The sequence below is a fragment of the Mustela lutreola genome, chromosome 11 (assembly GCF_030435805.1).
Source record: "Mustela lutreola isolate mMusLut2 chromosome 11, mMusLut2.pri, whole genome shotgun sequence".
Taxonomy (NCBI): Eukaryota; Metazoa; Chordata; class Mammalia; order Carnivora; family Mustelidae; genus Mustela; species Mustela lutreola.
Genome location: NC_081300.1, coordinates 84353621 through 84374182, shown reverse-complemented (window position 1 = coordinate 84374182; position 20562 = coordinate 84353621). Strand labels below are relative to the sequence as shown.

General features: G+C 49.4%; 1 protein-coding gene across 3 annotated transcripts in view; it reads left to right on the top strand.

The window, feature by feature from the left end:
* The window catches only part of WSCD2 (WSC domain containing 2), a 116688-nt gene that overhangs the window by 5903 nt on the left and 90223 nt on the right, over positions 1-20562 (top strand). The window lies entirely within an intron of this gene.

The window sequence follows — 20562 nt, the reverse complement described above, 5'->3', positions numbered from 1 at the left end:
AAGAAAGCAGGGCTCACAGGATCGCAGATAGAGTGATCACCATCCTGTTTTGTCTAAAACTGTGAGATTTCTCAGGATGCAGGATTTAGTGCTAAAACCAGGAAAGTCCCATATGCAAACCAGGAAAAGTTAATTACCTTAGTCCTACAGGAGGTGTCAGACCCCACTTGGAATGACTTAGAACAGGGATTGGTAAATGGTGGCCCACAAGCCGAGTCTAGTCTACTGCCTGCTTTTACAAATAAAATTTTATTGCAACACAAGCATAGCCATTCGTGTATGTATCATGACTGCTTTCCAATTCTCACTACAGAGGTGAGTAGTTGTGACAGAGCCCATATGGCCTGCATAGCCTACAATATTTACTATCAGATCCTTTACAGAAAAAAATTGCTGACTTCTGAGCTAAAAAGCCAGCCAGGGTCCTGGGCATTGGCCAAGAGTGATGAGGCGAGAAGTTCGTGCGCTTGGCCGAACCACTGTGGGTCAGGTGATGCCTGAGGCTTCCCTCCAGGGGGTCAGGGAGAGGGTAGCCCCTCTGGAGACTTTATAACTTTGTGAGCTAGGGGAATTCTTGGTTGGGGTGATGTAGACCCAGAGAAAAGAAGGGACATCCCAAGGCCATTCAGCTAGTGGGAAAGCGGATGGCTGGGGTCTTGATACCTAGAAATCTAAGAGGACAGCTGTATGCCCCTCTAGAGGGGAAGTGAGGGATCTGGGTCCCCACTCTGCCACCCACTGACATTGTGGCCTTGAGCAAGTCTCTTTCCCTCTCCCTCTAATGATGGCAAGCATGGGTCTGGGGGCAAGGCTGCACACTGGGTGGGCCTGGATTACTGCGGATGACCAAGGAGTACCCCAGTGGGACAGTGAAATGCAGAAAATGCCCGTGGGACTGGGGCTGTGAGCACTGGGCTCTGGCTTTTCAGAGTCAGTCCCTGAACCTCCAGGAAGCTGGGGCCACATGACATTGGCCATGATGAACCCAGTAGAAGTCTCTGGAGATGGCAGACTCCTTGGGTTTCTCTGTCTCTTGAACTGTCCCTAAGGTGAGCCCTACTGCATTAAGATGGCCTGGGTGAATCCCCCACAAAGTGCCTGTTGACAAGGCACTGGCCTGGGTTCTTTATAGTTTGAATGCCCATGTCTCAGATGAGGAGAAAATTTAGAATCTCTAGAGCAATCAGACTGTTAGGTCTATCACTGTGATGACTGCAGGCCCTTCTTGGGAACTCAACTACATGTAAATCAGAACAGGAAGGTCGTCCCATTTAATGGTTGCACTGTCCGCATCAGAAAAGAGCCAACATTTCTTCTCACTCAGAGCCCATTTACTCTTAGTTTGCACAAGCTTAGCAGCCTGACTTCTCCAGGCTTGTAGCCCTTAGGGGGAGCAAATCGGACATGTGTGGGATGGTAGAGGAAGCAGAGAGACTGCAGCCAGGAACAGCAGCTGACGGCCTGAGAACGAGGCTACAGATGACAAGATTCTCAGCATGAGCACAAGGGGCCCCTCGCTGCCTCAGGTGGTGGAATGTGGCAACTTTGATCTTGGGGTTATAGGTTCAAGTCCCACCTTAGGGATAGAGATTGCTTAACAAATAAAGTCTTTAAGCATGGAAATAAAAGAATCACAGCCCAGGGGGGAGTTTAGAAGAGGGGTCAAATCCCCCCCCATCCCATTAGCTACTGCTCGTCTCAATATTACAGAACCGTGCAACCCATTATAGAACCCTGTAATGCCTTGTAATGCAGTATTCTAGAACAGCAACAATGTTGGCTTGTGTGATGGCACGAAGAAGGGGTGAACCTCATTCAGTAGGCAGGGTGAAGGGTCAACAGTAATTCATTGGATAAAATATTTCTATTCCATGGTTAAACTGATACACTTTTCTGTGTCTGATGCTTCAGGGGTTCGAAAATTCACTTATGTGGAACTCGTTTCTGACAGTGTTGAATAAGTGACCTATTTTCCTGCCCCTAGAAGAGTATCTGGCACATGGTAGGCACTCAGGAAATAAACATTGTTTGCAATCAGGCACATCTGGGATCAGAAGCCAGACACTTCACAACAGCTAGTGGTCCCATCTCTGGGATCAGTGTTCTCATCTGTAAAATGGCAACACCTGCAGATGAGCTAAAGTTGGTGCCGAAAATCAAAGGCCCTCTTTCTGTGCTTGGTGTCTGGCTTGTGATGTTTGCCTTGTATGTGTCATCGAAGAGCCAGCCACCTGCAGAAACCCGGCTGGCAGGAGCACTGAGATGCAGGGCTCTGGCTGTCAGGTGGCTGGCGTGCAGGAAGGCCCACCAGGACAGGACATCGCGATGGACTTCAGTGATGAGCCAGGCTCATAGATGCCACAGCCTCCAAGGAGTACAGCAGTGTCTTTATACATGTCCGGTAGCCTATCTAACTCCGGTCCAACTCAGGAGTGGGGACCAAGACCGTGGTCTGCACAGGTGAGCAGGCTTGTGTCCAGATCTCATCTCTGTCCCTCACAAGCTGAGGGATCGTCGGCAAGTTGTTTGAGCTCATAATGCGTCCATTTACCCATGTGCTAAACAGGAACAGTGATGCTTGCCACGATGGATTGTTAAGGAGGACTCAGTGAAATAATGCCCAGCATATAAGTGAGTCACAGTGATAATCACCTCAGCCAGAAGACAGGTTATTTTCTTGAATGGGCATAACTTAGATTCCTTCTAGCACTGAAGTGTCCATAGGCTTCTGCTCAGGACCAGTAGGGAGATGAGTTTGCCAATTTCTGCATCTACCTCAAACTAGCTGGGACATCTCTGGAAGGCTTTCTCTTTGAACTTGAGCTTTCTCTTCCATTCAAAAGCATACGTGGGCATCCATTCTTTATCCAACATACCTTTATTAGGTGCCTACCTCATATGAGCTTCCAGGTTCTGTGTTCAGCCAAGCCGAGCACCTCAGGGAGGTGATTCCAACTGACAAGCCATCCAACAGAAAGGAAGAAAGGCAGAAGGAAGTAAAGGAAGGAAGAGAAGGAAAAGAAAGAAAAAACATCTAGAGGGTCACAGCCTAGAGTAGCAAAACTGGAATTTGAACATCGGTCCAACCCTAGAGCCCATGCTCTGTTCTCTGCACAGCATGGTCTCATGCCTAGGGTGCCACACACAGCAGAAGGTGAATGTGCAAGCTGATTTTGAGACAAGATGGGAAAGTATTGGAGACAAGAGTCTCCCATTTAAATGGGAGAGTATTTGAGACAAGATGGGAGAGTATACTGCTTTGGACGAAGTAAAGGAAGTGCAGGTGTTGAGAGAACCCATGGCATGCTGATACCATGCCCTCCCATCCACTGAGGCTCATCCATTTGTTTGCCAGCAAATTTTTATTGAGCACTTACTATGTGCAAACCCCGTGAAGACCATGGAGAAAAACAAACAACAAAAAACAAGATGGTTTCCTGCATATAATTACAACTCCAAGTAACTGCCAGAAGGGGAAGTGTCTGATACTGGGAGGGCACAAGTTAGGGCATTTGAAAAGAAGGCTGCATCGAGACAGAGAAAATGATCTGGTATCTGAAGGATGAGCAGGATTGACCAGGTGAAGAATGGGAAGAAAGGGGAAGTAGCATGTGCAAAGTCCCTGGGGTGTGAAGGAGAGTGGTATGAACCAATGAAACGGACACTAGGGCTTTTAGTGTGTGTGTGGGGGGCTGGTACATGATGGTACATGATGAAGGTGGACAATTCTCAGGGCCTTGTGGGCCCCATATACATTCTGCTTTTTATCCTTCCGGCAGTGGAACACCTTGTAAAGATTTTAAGCACAGAGAGTGAAATGATTCCATTAAACCCTGGTCAGAGCAACAAGATAAAACCCTGCACCCCCACATGAGGTGGGAGCCCATTGAAATCCCAACAAAAGGGAGCTGAGCGGACAGCAGCGATTTCAGGATTTCAGCCTCATTATGCAAAACACACAGCTTTCTAGGGGAGAGGTGAGCTTTGGAAAAAAGAGTCAACAAATTAGTTTTTTAATCTGCTTTAAGTTGCTGAAATGCCCTGTCTTCCTTCCATTGTCACCTGATGGCCTGTGGGCTATTTTAACTTTTTTTAGAAAATTTTTTTTTTAATTAAAGGATTTTTTTTTTCTTTTTGAAAAACAAATCTCAGCCGTGTTTTGATAAGATAGAATTAAAAATGGCACTGGGGAAATGCCACGGAAAGCTTTGATTTTTCTCCTTATGGCATCTGAACTGATTTAAGTAATAATTATATATTTCATCTCGGTGCAGCCTCCCCTCCTCCCTTCCTGGCCTCCCCAGCACACCACAATGTACCAGCAGCTCTGAACATGTGGTGTTCCTAAAAACCCCCAACTTTCAGCTCCTAGAGGCACAGGGACTGCTCAGTAAGAGACCTCTAAGATTTCTGAACCGATTGCTTTAGGTTTAGGGCAAATCTCAGATTCATATGCTACCAATTCATAGCTGTGTGGCTTTGGGTCATTTACTTCAGTCCCCTTAGCCTCCAGTAACTTATGTAAAATGGAAACTAATGATGGTATTTATATTCATCAGGATTCTTGTGTTTGTCAAAGACAGAAAACCCAACTTAAATATCATTACGCTCTTATTCTCGGACATAAAGGGAATATAGTGCTTCATGTAACTAGCATCCTACCTTCAGGTGTGGCTGGATCCAGGCACTCGACAGTGTTACTGCTCACTCACTCTCTTCCTTCCTTCCTCCCAGTTTTTTGACTCTCCTTTTCTCTGTGTAGGCTTCCTATTCAGACTGGCTCTGGTTATCTTCTTCTGAGCACAAATGCCCATTAGTAGCTCCAGGTTTCCTTTTTTTTTTTTTTTTTTTTTTTTAATTTTTTAAATTTACTTTTAAAGATCTTACCTATTTCATAGAGAGCATAAGCAAGGGGAGCAGAGGGCAGAAAGAAAGGGAGAAGCAGCCTCCCTGCTGAGTGGAGAGCCCAATGACATGGGCTCAATCCCAGGACTTGGGGAGCATGACCTGAGTCTAAGGCAGATACTTAACCGACTGAGCCACCCAGGCGCCCCTGTAGCGCCATGTTACCATTGTGCCAGCTGCAAGACCAGCTCCAGTAAGGGCTGGAAGTGAGCCTTGGTGCCTCCTGGAACCAGTCATCATGGCCCCACTCTTAAGTCACATGACCCTTGGAGCCTTGTGGCAGGTGACTACTCTTCGCTGCTTCCTAAACCCTGAAGACCCACAGTGGGTGAAAAGTGGGTCCTCAAAGGAAATCAGGACCCAGTTAACTGAAGAAGGGCGAATGCCAGTCAGACTAACATGACTTCCTGGCAGCCTGTCTAGTCCTTACCAGCAGGACGAGACTGACATGAGATCAAGTGTGCAAGGTGGGGTTTCTGCTAGCTCTTCTCAGCGCTGCCACGGTGATGATCATTACTGGCGTGCTGATAACAGGCCAGGCTAGAGCTCTGCAAGTAGTTAGGGTGATGGGAGACACCCCTAACCAGAATCCTCAGCCTGGACACCCTGGTGACCGCTGTGAGCCTTGGACCTGTTACTCCCCTTCCAGCGATGGCTGCTGAAAGCCATTGCCTTGTTCCTTACCCAGCAAACCCCACCGCACACATCACTTCCCCAGCTAAAAGCTGCGATGACTCAAAGGGGCAGGGAGGGGTTGAATCCAGACCCCTCCAGGGGTAGGTGGGTCCCACAGGAGGGAGACAGAGCACAGGGACTGCACTGAACCCGAGACCAGGTGCCTTGTCTACAGGGGCTCCTGCTTCTAGTCCCTGCCCACCATCGCTGAGGAGTGCTGAGCCCTGGGTGGCAACATCTCTTGATTATTTCTTCTAAGAGGTTTCCAAGGCCTGATGCAAAATTCGCCTGATTGTAAATGTTGGCCACAAATTTGGGTGATTTTAAAGCACAGGACAGACCAACCAAGCTTGTCTGTGGGTTCATTCGGACCAATGTTGTAAAGCCGGGTATCGCCAGGGAGGGGGACACGGAGCCTTTCTTGCAAATACTGTAGAGCGCTTGCGTTGTGGATGACCTCAAAAGACACAGCGGCCCATTGTTCTAGAAACCTGGGTCATGTGCAGTGTGTTTTCAGCATCCCCTCGGATGGCCACAGGAGGAACTTTTCCCCCTGAGCTGCACCATTTTTAACAGGCTCTGTGGATTGGATGAACTTCGGTGAGAACGACCATTTAGAAGGAGTTCATTCTGCTGCCTGAGATTATTAACGTTCTCTGATTTCCTCCTTCACATTATTGATTTCCTGGTATAAAACTTTCTCTGCAGAGGCTGAGAAGGTAATTCAGTGGCCATTCCTCCAGGTGAAGGAGGATTCAGTCTTGGCTCCCACCCTCTGCTGTGTGCTGAGGGCAGGTTACTGTACCTCTCTGAGTCTTAGTGTTCTCATTGCCAACACGGGGGTCCTTGGAGCTCCTGCTTCCTAAGGAGGTGTGGGGCGCAGAGTAGGTACTCAGCAAAGCTTAGCTTCTCCTGTATAGCTGCAGCCCCAGCAGCCTGGGGAGATGGTTGGATTCTTTCTGCGTATCAAGCACCCACTCTGTGCCAGGACCCCTTTGCCATGGAGTTTAGACCCAGCTTTCTGGGCCTTTTTTCTTTAACTCCTTTTTAAAAATTTTTTAGTATTTTCTGGGGCACCTGGGTGGCTCAGTGGGTTAAAGCCTCTGTGTTCGGCTCAGGTCATGATCTTGGGGTCCTGAGATGGAGCCCTGCATTGGGCTCTCTGCTCAGTGGGGAGCCTGCTTCCCTTCCTCTCTCTCTGCCTGCCTCTCTGCCTACTTGTGATCTCCGTGTCAAATAAATAAAATCATTAAAAAACTTTTTTAAAGATTTTATTTATTTTAGAGAGAGTATGTGTGAGTGGGGGCGTGGGACAGAGGAAAAGGGGAGAATCTCCAGCAGGCTTCCCACTGAGCCCAGAACCTGATGCAGGGCTTGATTTTACGACCCTGAGCTCATGACCTGAACTGAAACCAAGAGTCAGGCACTTAGCCAATGGAGCCACCCAGGTGCCGCAGTGAGAGAGAACTGTAAGCAGACTCTATGCCCAGTACAGGGCCCCATGTGGGACTTGACCTCACAACCCTGAGATCATGACCTGAGCCAAAATCAAGTGCCTGACACTTAACTGACTGAGCCACCCAGGCACCCCTCCCTAGCTCCTTAAATTCACCTTGTTCCCTTCTACCTCTGGGCCTTTGCACACACTATGCCAGCTGCCCAGCATGCTTTTCCCTCTCTGTTTCTACCCTTCACCTGGAGAACCGCAAGTCCTCCTTTGGTTCTTGGCTGAAACCTTACTTCTGAGAATTCCTCTGGGGTACCCTTAGACCAGGTCAGATCTCCCCTGCCATGAGCTCTCCAAACTCCAGATCAGTTCCTTAGGGCTTGGGGTTACAGCGCTGTGTGACGATTTAACTAGCCTGTGTCGCCTCTACCCTGCTGTCTGCTCTGGATGAGAGTGTGGGGGGGGTGGTGGTCAGGAAGGTATTGAGCTCCCTTTCTGTGTTCACACTCCAAGCCTGCCACTTGCGGCAGCAAAAGGTTGGGGCTATTAACTGGAATGTAAAAAGGAGGGCTGAGGATCCTCATATGCAGCTGGACTTGGGGGGAGAGCATGAATTAGCACAACTGCTTTGGTAAACCACCTGGCGGTATTTACTGCTGTGCCTTGAGACCGTCTCCAAGCTGCTCATCCCCTTTGAGATACAGACTCAATAATAATCAGGATGTGTGTATGTATTGTCTACTTCTTCAACTGCTATGACAAATATATGACTATATGTATGTAATAATGTGTATATTTATATAATAATATAATAGTGAAAAAAACAAAAGCTACCCAGCTGTCCTTTCTGGTGGACTGGACCAGTAAAAGGAAGTTCCATCGCCCCACGGAATAGCACACAGCAGTAGAAAGGTTGAAAGTAGAAAGAAAGTGCAGCTACAGGCCTCAGAAGGATGGATCACATACACACATAATAATACCAAGCAAACAAGGCAGACATACAAGATCCTATAGTATATAATCCCCATTATAAAAACTTGAAATAGAAACTAAACGTGAGTGTGGAGGGATGCCTGCTCCCTTAGGTCAAAGCATAAAGAAAAGTGAGGAAAAAATGGCCACAGTTGGCAGTTCCCTTGGGTGGTGAGGGAGCACAGAAGGGGCTTCTGGGGTGCCGGCCACATTCTGTGTTTTGCCCTGGAAGGTATGTGTTCATTGTGCAACAGTTCACTAAATGGTTCATCTTTGTTTTCTGCTGTTAATGTGAGTCATGGGTCCCATGGAAAGATCCCCTGTGTCTGTCCTAACTTGGAGGGGTCCCCACCCAAAACCTACCACTTTGGCTCTCATGCACAGAGAACCTCCCCTCCCCCCCATCTTCTCTTAAGCCTCTCTTTCCAGTGCAATGAATTGCTTCTGGTGTGCAGTGCGCCCCTGTCTGAGGGCTGCAGATCTCCAAGGGCAGGAACAACCCGAACAGCTTTTGTCTTGGCACTGAGGCCGCTTGGCCAGAAGACATGATTAGCCCCTTTTTTAGAGTGTGATAAGGATGGAGGGTTGATTGCCCCAGAAAAAGGAAAAAAACAAAACACGAAAGAAAGAGTGAAATAAAACCTGCAAAGCATTTTCGAGTTTCTAGTTTTGCAGGCCACCAAAAGACTGGGAGATCAGCTGTCCTGGATGGAGGGTCAGATAACAGGGCCGGGCCGCATGAGAATGAGGACCTGGGGCCCTGAGGTGGGGAGGCTGAGTGCTGCCCAGGGTGGGCTGGCCTCTAGGTTCACAAGAATTAGGTCTCTGGACTTGCTGTCCTGGCTCTTTGCCTGTGACTTTTGGCCCCCCCTTTCTGTGCAGGCAGGAGGGTGGGCCTGGATTGACCTTGAATCTTGGCCCTGGCTGGAAGAGCAGAAACTCTATGATTTTTGTAGGACCTGGGAGCTCAGATCAGAGTGAAATGGGGTCAGGGAGTTTGAGAAGCCTGGCTGTGGTTTTGGATTATTAAATCCTTGATCATGAACTTCATCCATCCATTTAGGAAACACAGGTAGATTTCCTGCTTGCGATTCTGTCAAAAAACATGAATTGAGCTTACCTTGGGCTAGACTCTACAAAGCATCAGGTTACAGTTGGAGTGACCAACTGTCTTTGGTTTGTCTGGGATTTTCCATTTTAGCCCTCAGGCTAAGTACCTAGGGGACCCCTCAGTCCTAGGCAAACCTGGCTGGTTGGCCCACTCTCACAGAGCTCACAGCCAGGTAGAGGAGGCAGGAATTACAAACCATGAGATGAGCATTTCAGTGGAGGAAGCACAGGGCGGTGTGAAAGCCCTGAGGAGGCCCCTCGCCCAGCAGATAATGTCCAGGAAGGCTTCTTGGAGGAGGTGGCATCTAAACTAAGGCCTTCAAGAGGTACAGGGTCAGGCAGGAGTAAAGGGGGAGGGTGATGGGTTCCTGACAGGTGAGAGAAGCAAGAGCCTGGTTGTTGTTGTTGTTGTTGTTCAGGGGTACTGGGTGGTGGTGAGAAGGGTTGGGGGAGAGGCAAGGGGACCTGGAGGGCTCATGTCATGGTAGGACCTTTTGGCTCAGGGTTGGCACCTACTGGGCATTTGGAAACCCTATTGGGGGGATAGAGAAATGAACTGGAGGCACCAAGTTTAATATTTAAAGATTGTCCTAGGGATGCCTGGGTGTTTCAATCGGTTAAGCATCTGACTCTTGATTTCAGCTTAGGTCATGATCTCAGGGATGTGAGATCCAGCTCCATGTTGGGCTCTGCGCTCAGTGTGTAGCCTGTTCCGGATTGTCTCGCTCCCTTTGTCCATCTGCTCCTGCCCATTCTGCCCCCAACCCCAGCTTGTTCTCTCTCTTTTAAAAAAAAAAAAAAAAAAAAGAATTGTCTTGGCCCATGTTGAGAAAGGGAGGAGATAGGCTGGGGGGAAGAGTTAAGAAAGAATTAAGAATGGATATAAAGAGACCACTGGGTAGGACTGCTTATTAATCCTTCCAGATTAATCCTTCAGGCTCAAAGCCTCATCTCTGGCTGCTTGCTTCCTCTCCTGCCCATCGAAGTATCATCAGTATATCCAGCTGCTTCTCACCTCCTCCATCCCCATCCTGGCATCCCCAGCCCAGGTCCCCTTTTTTCTCCATAGCTGTTCCCACCTTCCAATCTACCATGTAATCTACGTAGTTATTTTCTTTACTCTCTGCTGCTTCCCCCTCCAAGAATAGCGTTTCTCAACCTCGAGCTATTGGCATTTTGGACTGGATAATTCGTCGTGGAAGGGAGCTGTCCTGTAAGTTGATGGATGCAGGAGCTCCCCTCCCCAGGTGCTGTTAATCTAAGGCACATCTGCGGATGTAGGAGGATGTCCCAGGAGAGGAAGGGGGCAGGATCGCCCCCAGTGGAGGATTGTGGCACTGCAACGTCAGGGTCCTTCACTGTTGTCTCCCCAGTGCCTGAAAGGCAAAGCCTGCCTCCCATTGGGGGTCCCCGACAAGGGCGGGAAGAATGAATGGAGTGGGAGGTGCTGGCTTGAGCCAGTAGGGAAGAGAGGGATTTGGTGCCATTGTGTTTGCTACAGTGAAAATGGAGATCCTCTTCATAATCCTCTCTATGGCTTTCATCCTACAACAGAGGAGAGGGTCAGAAAGGTTAAGCAATGGGAGTAAAAATCTCAGTCGTTAAGAAACCAAATTGAGAGTTTTTCCAGGCATCCCATACCCTCATAGAACAACGACTGCCATTATGGAGCATTTGCTACTGGCCAGCCAGTGTGCCGTGGTTGGATCCCCTTGTTAAAGCCTCCAACGACCTCATCCTGTTTTTACCAATGGGACTCTGAGGATCAGAGAGGTAGAATGAATTGCCCAGAGTTACACAGCCTGGGTGGAAGGGGCCTGTCTGACTCCAGAGTCTAAGGCTGACTTCTATGTGGGAAACAAAGAGGCACAACCTCTCCCCACCCCACCCCAGATAATTGCATCACCCCAGAGAGTCTTTCCTTTGCCTTTTGTCTGCTGAGGGCAGATGATCAAAGGGCTCCCACTGACACATTAATTATCAAGGCCGCAGAGACTCTGTAAAATTCACAAGGCCCTCAGTCATGAGAAGCCTCCTGCTCCTTAACCTTGACCTCAAGCCTAGCCCAGTGGCTGGGGTGGGGAACTGGGCCGATTGGGGCTGGGGGTTTACAGCATTCCTGCATGTGAGGTCAAGTCAGCAAGCCCCTGAGCAAATAGAGTCTTTCTAGCCGAAGAGAGTGGACCCAATGTTAGCTTAAGTCACCACTGGGTTCGAAGTGGATTGTAGCAATGGCATTGTGGGGGTTTTTTTGTTTTGTTTTGTTAAATTCCCTTACATTTTCTCTCTTCCTCCCTCCCTCCCTCTCTTTGGAAGCTTTCCCAGGGGGCCTGGAGTGGAAGCTTGTAATAGGCACCAGTATTGCCTGAACTTCAGCCAGGAGGCCCCCAAGCCGTGTTCATAGCCCATTTTACAGATGGGGAAGCTGAGACCCAGACTTCCTGGGAGACAAATGGGTGCCCTCTGGAAGCCAAAGGTTGTTTACGTTCCTCTTTGTGTAGCCCCAGCCTGACAGTGTTTCCATGACATAGCCTCCCTCTTTGGCTGTACACTCCTTATGTGGAATGTCTGTGAACAGTATTTATTAATCACTTACTATGTGCCAGGCACTGTCCTCAGCCTTTTACGTGGGTGGTGACTGCAGCCCAGCGTGCTCTGGGCAGACCTCCCTGGGCTTCGGAAGAAAAGCCCCTTTGTTGGAGCCATGGACCAGCCTCCCAGTGTAGCCGCTGGAAGTTAGCCATGTGGACCTCCGTCCCTGCCTTTCAGACCCTCCTTTGACCTGAGTTCAAGGGTCAGCTGTACACATAATATAAAGTTGGCCATTTTTAAGTATATGGTTCAGTGGTGTTAAAACAGTTGACATCGAACAATTCTGAAGTTACTGGTGCTGAGCCCCTTGTCATTGAAAATCTGTGTATAACTTGACTCCCCCCATAAACGTAACTACCAATAGTCTGCAGTTGAATGGCAGCCTTTTATTTTTTCAAAAAAATTATTTTTTAATTAATTTTTAAAGATTTTTTTATTTGTTAATTTGACAGAGATCACCAGCAGGCAGAGAGGCAGGCGGGGAGGTGGGTGGGAAGCTGGCTCCCTGCTGAACAGAGAGCCTGATGTGGGGTTTGATCCCAGGACCCTGGGACCATGACCCGAGCCAAAGGCAGAGGCTTTAACCAACCGAGCCACCAAGGCGCCCCTAAAAAATTTATTTTAGAGAGTGTAGGGAGAGGAGCAGAGGGAGAAGGGACAAGCAGACTCCACAGTGAGCACAGGGCCAGATGCAGGGCCCCATCCCATGACCCCAAGTTCATGACCTGAGCCAAGATCAAGAGTTGGAAGTTCAACAGACTGAGTCCCCCAGGTGCCCCCGTTGACTGGAAGTCTTACCCACAACATAAATAGCTATGTTAATACATACTTTGTATGTTATATATAATCTCCTATAATCTAACAATAAAGTAAGAGGAAAGAAATTGTGATTAAGGAAATCCTCGGGAAGAGCAAATACATTTATATACCATATCATAGTTATTGAAAAAAATCCCAGGCACCTCCCAGAATGCCTTGCAGCCAAGGGCACCCCCATAAATAGTGACCACATGTACCCAGGAACTCCTCCAAAGTGCTCCCTGGAACTAATCCTGTCCCCACCCTAATCTCTGGGAGTTTGGGAGATGGAAACCTACTCCACGGGCTAATGGCCCATTAACTGCTTCCCTTCAGCCAGATAACGCTGCTCTTCTTTTCTAGAAATTTTGTGTGCCTCCCCTGAGCTCCAGCCAGCTTTCTGGTGGTGGCCTTCTTGCCGTCCCCGTCCTCCCCCAGCCCACACCGGGGCCAGACTGGGAGGGCAGCTCCGTGATAAGAGCACCACCGATCCCCTTCCAGCACTGCCCTCCTTGGACCCATCTCAAGGTGGCCAGGGGCTTCAGTTTCCCGTCACAATGAGGCCATTTAGCCGGACTCGCCTCTCCGGGGACTTCTCAGAGGCAGAAACTGGAGGAATAGCGGGGACGAGAAAGCAAAGAAACAGAAGCCAGCACAACTGGCCATTCCGAAGGCCATGCGCTGGCAGAATGAGGCCCTGCCAGGTCAGATTTAAGAGATTTTTTTAGGAAGTGCCTCTGCGTGGCTTGTGTTCCCCAGTGGTGGGCTGATAGGGCACAGTGCCCAGGGGCGGACAGAGTCAGAGGCCCCATTCAGACAAGCCGAGGCAAGGGTCCAGCCTGAGCGGGGCAGCATGGGGGCCAGGAGAACAAGGGCTCTGTGTTCTGGGCACGGGGCTGGAAAGCACATGCCCCCGGCTCTAGCCCCGCACTGGACGCGATCAGAAATCCATGATGTGGCTGGGCGGCACCAGGGCCATGTGACCTTGCTGTGAGCAGAGTTTCTTCGGTGAGCTGCATTTGGGATGAGTTCTGTCCGCCTCTCCGTGGCCAGGCCGGCTCTGGGATAAAGATGACTCTAGGAAGGAGCCAGGTCCATCCCAGGAACCTGATGGGGAGAGCTTGGGTTTTCTTGCCCCGGAGACACTGAAGAGCCCAGGGAAGGGGTTGCAAACACAATGCCATCAGGGGCCAGGCAGGGGAAGTGAAGGCCGGTTTGTGGCAGACCTGGCAATGTGGGGAGCCCTGCACGTGTGATGGCTCCATGTACCACGGCTAGTTGGTGAGCCAGGTTCAGATGCCACCTCTTCCATCTGCTAGTTAGGTAACCTCAGACAAGTAATTTTGATCCCATGTCTCAGTTTCCCTACATGGAACTTCCAGTTAATACCAGCAATTTGTGAGGGTTAAAGCATTCACACACAAAAGCACTTAAGAGCTAACTTTCTCTTTTAAGACAAGCAAGAGCACTGGGTTTGTATTCAAGAGCTCCAGATTGGGGCACCTGGGTGGTTCAGGTGGTTAACATCTCTCTTCAGCTCAGGTCATGATCCCAGGGTCCTGGGATTGAGCCCCGCATTGGGCTCCCTGCTCAGCAGTGAGTTTGTTTCTCCCTCTCTGTCTCCCTCTGCCTCTCCCCCTGCTTGTGTGCTCTTTCTCTCTCAAATGAATAAATAAAAAAGCATAATACAAAAAAGACTCCAGATCATTAACCATTGGTAATGAACTCAAATTTAAAAAAATAGGTAAATACAGTTTGTCCCCTGGCTGTCAGTAGATGACAGCTTGTGGGTCATCCTGGCAAACTCTGGCCAAAGGTTTTGGACAGATGCAGGCTCCAATGCTGGCTCTCCCCTTGCCTGGTTCTGGAGCTTGGACAAGTGGCTCAATTTGTCTGTGTCATGTTTGCATTGTCTGGGGTATCCATCAGGAGCCTGGCAGGAAATGATCAGTCACTCACGTTGGGCAGTGGATGGGAGTTTAATGCTGAGGTATGGGGTGATGTGGGGAAATCACAAGGGATGGGATAGCACTCCAGAGTTAGTAACAGGGGGAGACATTCCCAGTGCTAGTTCTGGGCAGTGGCAGGAAGTAGCTGTGTAGAAAGGACCACCTATGGGAATTGGAGTGTTCAGTGGAGGGGCTCAGCCAGCCCTGGTGGCCTCACAGAGAGCCGAGTTACTGGGGGAAGGAGTGCCCTGATCATTCTCAGCCTAACATCTCACTTCCTGCTCTCCTAGTGGTCATACTGAAGGGGTAGCCAGAGAGCTGGAGAGCCTGTTGGCATGGTCCATGCAGACTGCCCCTCAGGCAGAGATCCCGGCAGAGAATGGGCAAGACCAGTTATGTTGCTGACAGACTCAGTTCTGGAAGGCTTTCCTTAGTCTAGGTGAAGTGTGGTGCTCAACACGCAGAGGTTGAAGGTATTCTCGTGGTTATTGAAGGAGGGAAGGCAGATGCACAGCAGGGCAAGTAGAGGGCTCCCCAGGTGTTGAAAGGCATGTTCATTTCCTATTGGGACTGTAACAATTTACCCTCAGCTTGGTGGCTTAGAACAGCACACGGTCATTCCCTTTTATTCTGAAGGTCGGAAGGCCAAAACGGGTCTCATTGCGTTCAAATCAAGGTGTTGGCAGGTTCTTTTGGGAGGCTCTAGGGGAAGGTCATTTTCTTGCCTCTTCAAGCTTCTAGAAGCTGCCCATGTTCCTTAGCTCATGATCCACTTCTATCTTGAATCGATCGTGCCACTCTGCTGCTCTCTGCTTCTGTTGTCGTTTCTGCTTCTTGGACTCTGACTTTCCTGCCTCCCTCTTCTAAGGATCTTTATTTATTTTAAAATATTTTATTTATTTGAGGAGAGAGCATTCACAAGCAGGGGTCGGGCGACAGGCAGAGGGAGAGGGAGAAATATACCCCCAGCTGATCAGGGAGCCCGATATGGGGCTCCATCCCAGGACCCTGAGATCATGACCTGAGCCAAAGGCAGAGGCTCAACCCACTGAGCCACCCACGCGTCCCCTCTAAGGATGTTTATGATGACATTGTGCCCACTGAATGATCTAGGATAACCTCCTTGACCTCAGGACCCTTAGTTTAGTCCATTTGCAGCATTCCTTGAACATGGGAGGTTACAGAGTCACTGGGGACTAGGACGTCTTTGGGGACCACCACTAAAAGGTTCTAGAATCTTCTCAGGGGGAAAATATATTCCCACTGCCATGCCCGGAAATCCCAAATGCCCTCCATTCGTGTCTCTTTTTTGGACCAATGATGTTCTCAAACTCCAGTACTTCTTGATCTTCCCTCCAGAATTTTCCCAGAGCAACGTATTTATCTTTAAATGGAACTTACATCAACTCACTGTTGTACTCTGGGTCATCCTAAATGACGATATGTGTAAAGGCAAGGTTTCATGTTCACTTCTAATTTTTCTAACTGTTCCCATTCAAACAATTACTTAAGTATTGACATTTTAAGGAAAGTTGATATATGAGCCACCAAAAAGTGCCTTATAGAATGCTCTGGGTCTATGTGCACCACACAGTGGGGAGGTCTGGGCGACCATCTTAAAAGCAAATTTGTTGCCTGAACGGCAAATATACTGAGTCCCAGTCTGCTAGCTGCACCGTGATTATATTAGTCAGAATGTGTGTGTGTGTGTGTGTGTGTGTGTGTGTGTGTGTGTAAGTGTGTGTAAGAGGCAGAGACACGAGAGAGAGAGATTTATCATAAGAAATTGGCTCACACAATTGCAGAAGCCAAGAAGTCCCCCGGTTTGCAGTTGGGAAACTGGAGACCCAGGATAGCCCATGGGGTGGATTCCATTCCGAGTCCGAATCCGAAGGCAGAAGGACATGGGGGGAGAGTGAATACACCCGTTTACTCCAACTTTTTATTCTACGAATGCCTCCAAAGGATGGGCAGCGGCCCACAGGTACTGGAGGGCGATCTGCTTCCCTCCATCTACCAATTCAGGTGTTGATCTCAGCCAGAAACACCCACACAGACACCTCCAGGGGGACATTTGACCAAATGTCTGGGCGCCTTATGGCCTGATCTAGCTGACACGTAAAATTAACCCTTACAGGGACATTATGGAAAGAACTCAGAGCGGGAAGTGTGCGTTCTGGGTCTGCTCTCTGTAATGTTGGGCAAGTCTCTTCCACTCTGGGGGAGGGGGGTCTCAGTCTCCCCAGCTGGGTGCTGGGGACCATTCCTCAGGTTCTCTCAAGTTCAGACACGCAAAGCTTTTGCTATTCACCTTTTGGTACCTTAGTAACGAGAGGCTGGAGCATGGGGCAGACTGGCCTTGACACAGACGGCTAGCATGTAAGCTCCAATTACAGGCCCCGTAGGGGTCCACTCTCCATCCCAGGACCAACATGACCTGTGCTTCCTGGGCCCCAGGTCACACCACATGCATATACCCATCATGGCTCTTAGTGGGGATGCTGAGCTTTAGTCAGCCTCGCGGCCATCACACCAGACCTGGAATACACACTCAGCATATTTCCCAGGTGTTGAAAGACCAACTGACTGGCTGAAGAAAAGGCATGACTGTCCCAAGAGGCTAGCGCTTGCTGAAAAGCCCCTCGCAGGGCCGGAAGCTCCCAGAAAACTCAGGAGTGAGCATGAAGGCTCTGTGAATCAGAAAGACCCTGGTTCAAATCCCGGAGCCACCCCCAAGGAGCTCCCTGACCACGGGCAAGTTACTTCCCCTGAGCCTCGCTGTTCTGATGTTCACGGGGGCGCTCATGGAAGGCTGTTCCTAAGTGTGTGCTGAGAGTTCCGTGAGATCATCTAGGGAGAGCACCCAGCCCAGCGCCCGGCACAGAGTGCTCTAGAAATAACTGAAAGGGCTATCATTACTTTTGCCACCCACGTTGTCTGGGGAAGATGCCCACACCTCTCCCAGGCCCCCACAGGGGCATGGGGGGACCTTCTGTGGAGACCCTGTATATGAGGAGGCATGTTGGAATCTCCGAAATGTCCGTGGACTCCCCCGCTCCCATTTTGCACCAACAGCGTCCTGTTGCAGTGCAAACAGGGTTCAGATGCAATAAGCCAAAACCGTACTCAAGAGGCTTCTTCCAGTCCTGCTGAAAGGAAAAATCCCACGTGAGGAAAAAATATCTTTAATCGGTGCTATGTTGCACGAAAAGATTGGAGATGGGGAGCAAATGAAGGCAGTAGATGTGGTTCGTCACAAAGAAGAGGAGGAGGAGGGGGAAGAGGAGGGTGAGCTGGGTACACGCCTTGCTCTGCCGCTTATGATCAAGTGACTTCAGAACAGTGACTTGGTGTCTCCGAATGGGTGCCCCCTCTATGCAAATGGGTTACTCCCACGTTGCCCCTTCACGCTAGCTCTGTACCCAGTGAACCCAACCACTAGTCGCTGTTGGAAGTGTTTAAAATAATGATGAAGAGGCTGGCACACAGTAGGTAGCACCTAAGTGTGACTCGGGGATTTGAACTCAGGCCTGTCTGATTCACAGAGCCCATATGCTCACCGTGGAGTGTTCTAGGGGCTTCCAGTCCCACGAGGGGCTTCACAGCAAGCGCTGACCTCTTGGGACTGTCCTGCCTGTTCTCCTATCAGTCCCTTGGTCTTTCAGCAACAGGCTAACTCTTGTTACCGTCCTTGCAAGCTGGACCCAGTAGCATAGAGATCCATGGAGGAAGTTTGGTTGGATTTGAGCAGTGCCTTTCCAAGAATGGCTTGAAATCCAGCCCTGTCTGTATATTTCAGGAACCAGCTCATTTAAGAATCTGGTTTGACAGAGTGCTGCGTTTGGTGCAGGCGGGGCAGGGGTGGGTGGTGGGTGTCAAGAAATCTATTTAAGCCAACAAATTCAGGTTTACCAGAAATACCAACTTTCTTAAATCTCTGCGAGTGATTTCAGATTAGACATGGAGTCTCTACCAGCTTGCAAGAAACTGAATTTTCATCATTGCTGGGACTCCTTCACCGGTGATGGATAGATATCCCCAGGAACTTAGCCCATCTACCTGCCCCCATCAATTCATGCAGTCATCCTCCATGTTTTCTCCAAGTCAGGAAACTCTGCCAATTCTGGGTCAACCCAGAAGGGGTGGGGGCGGAACCTGTGCCCAGATGGGTATTTCTGGCATCAGGGGTCTCCCCACTTTGCTCTGGTACTCCCAAGACGTTGCAGATGGACCGTTGTTAAGAATAAATGAAGGGCACCTGGGTGGTTCAGTGGGTTGAGCCTCTGCCTTAAGCTCAGGTCATGATCTCAGGGTCCTGGAATCGAGCCCCACATCCGGCTCCCTGCTCGGCGGGGAGCCTGCTTACCCCCCCTCTCTCTGCCTGCCTCTCTGTCTACTTGTGATCTCTCTGTCAAATGAATAAAATCTTAAAAAAAAAAGAATGTTTCAGTTTTGCTTATTTGTTTAATTAATAGACTTTGTGTGAGAGTGGGCATTTTTAGGCTTATAGAAAAATTGACCAGGCAGTACAGAGTTCCTATATACCCATTCGACCCTGCTCCCCCCACACCTCCACCCTGGGCTTCCTCTATGTTAAATGTATTAGTGTGCTTGTTTGTTATAGCTGATGAGCCAATACTGATACATTATTGTTTTAAAGATTTTATTTATTTATTTGAGAGAGAGAGCATAAGTGGAGAAAGGTCAGCGGGAGAAGCAGGGAGCCTGATGTGGGACTCGATCTCGGGACTCCAGGATCATGACCTGAGCTGAAGGCCGTCACTTAACTGACTGAGTCACCCAGATGTCCCCTGATACATTATTATTACCTAAGTTCAAATTCACTCCCTGTTGTACGTTCTTTGGGTTTTGACATGTGCATAATGACTTGTACCCACTGTGACCGTCTCATTCAGAATAGCTTCATGCCCTAAAAATCCTATGTTCCCTCCCTCACCTTCACCCCTAGAAACCACTGATCTTTTTACTATCTCCATAGTTTTGCCTTTTCTGTGTTGTTTAATTTAGCTTCCAGGATGAAAAAAAAAAAAAAAAAAAACTAGACAATTTTATTTAAAAACCCAGGGGACCAAAATCTCATGAAGAATTAGGATATCCCCGGTAGGTTCTGGTAGAGCTGAGTTCCAGTTGCTGCCCTCTCAGAGGGGAATGAGCCATCCCATGCTTTCCTCTGTGTCCTTGTGGGGGTGGTGCCCTCTCCCTTTGTTGGCCCCTAGAGGAACTGGAGTTTGCTGCCCTGCTCTGGCCTCGTACAAAGACCAGAACAGCCTCTGATATGTGGGCTGCCTCTGTTTCTTGCCCTGCAAATACATCCCCAAGGCCAGGTCTTACAACAGCCTGGCCACCTGCTTGAAATGGGGAGGAGAAAAACATAGGGAAATCCAACACAAATTTATTCCCTGGAAATTATCTTATCACCTGTGGGAGGCTCACCTGAAGCCATGCAAACACCCAGCTGCGGGGCCATGTGAGGCTGGGGCAAAGTCAGCCAACATCCTGCACTCAGCAGATTCTGTTCCCCTGTGTTCTCCCTACAACCTGCAAGTATTGGTTGTCAGAGGCCATGGACCCCGGCATCGGGCTACGCACAGTGTCCTTCAGTGGCTGCCACAGCACTGGGTCAATTATTTATGCTAATGCTGCAACTCACCCTACTAACCCCCTTCCTGGAGTGTGTCGGGGAACTAGACACCCAGATATTAAATTGCCAGTGGAGTGGTGGAGTGGAGGTGGTGGGTGCATGGGGAGACTCGGGGAGACGTGAGGCCAGAGCATCACTGAGACACGGTCGGAAATGAAGACGGCCCTTGACCTTGGTCTCGGGCTTTTACTTGGGAGGAAACCCTGCATCTCTAAGCAGTGAAACGTGAGCTGGCAAGATGGGAACGTGCTCTCTTCTTCCTGCCGCCGCCAGCAAGGCCCTCTGTGGTGCTTATGCTCAGAGCCTCCAGGAGAGGTCGAGGAGTGGTGAAAAGAGCACTTGATTTGGAGTCCAGTATCTGCCCCCTTTTTGCTGTGCGATCTTAGGCAAGTTGCTGTGTCTCTTTGAATCCCTGTATTCATCTCTGGATGGAAAAAGAGAAGGTGGCAGTA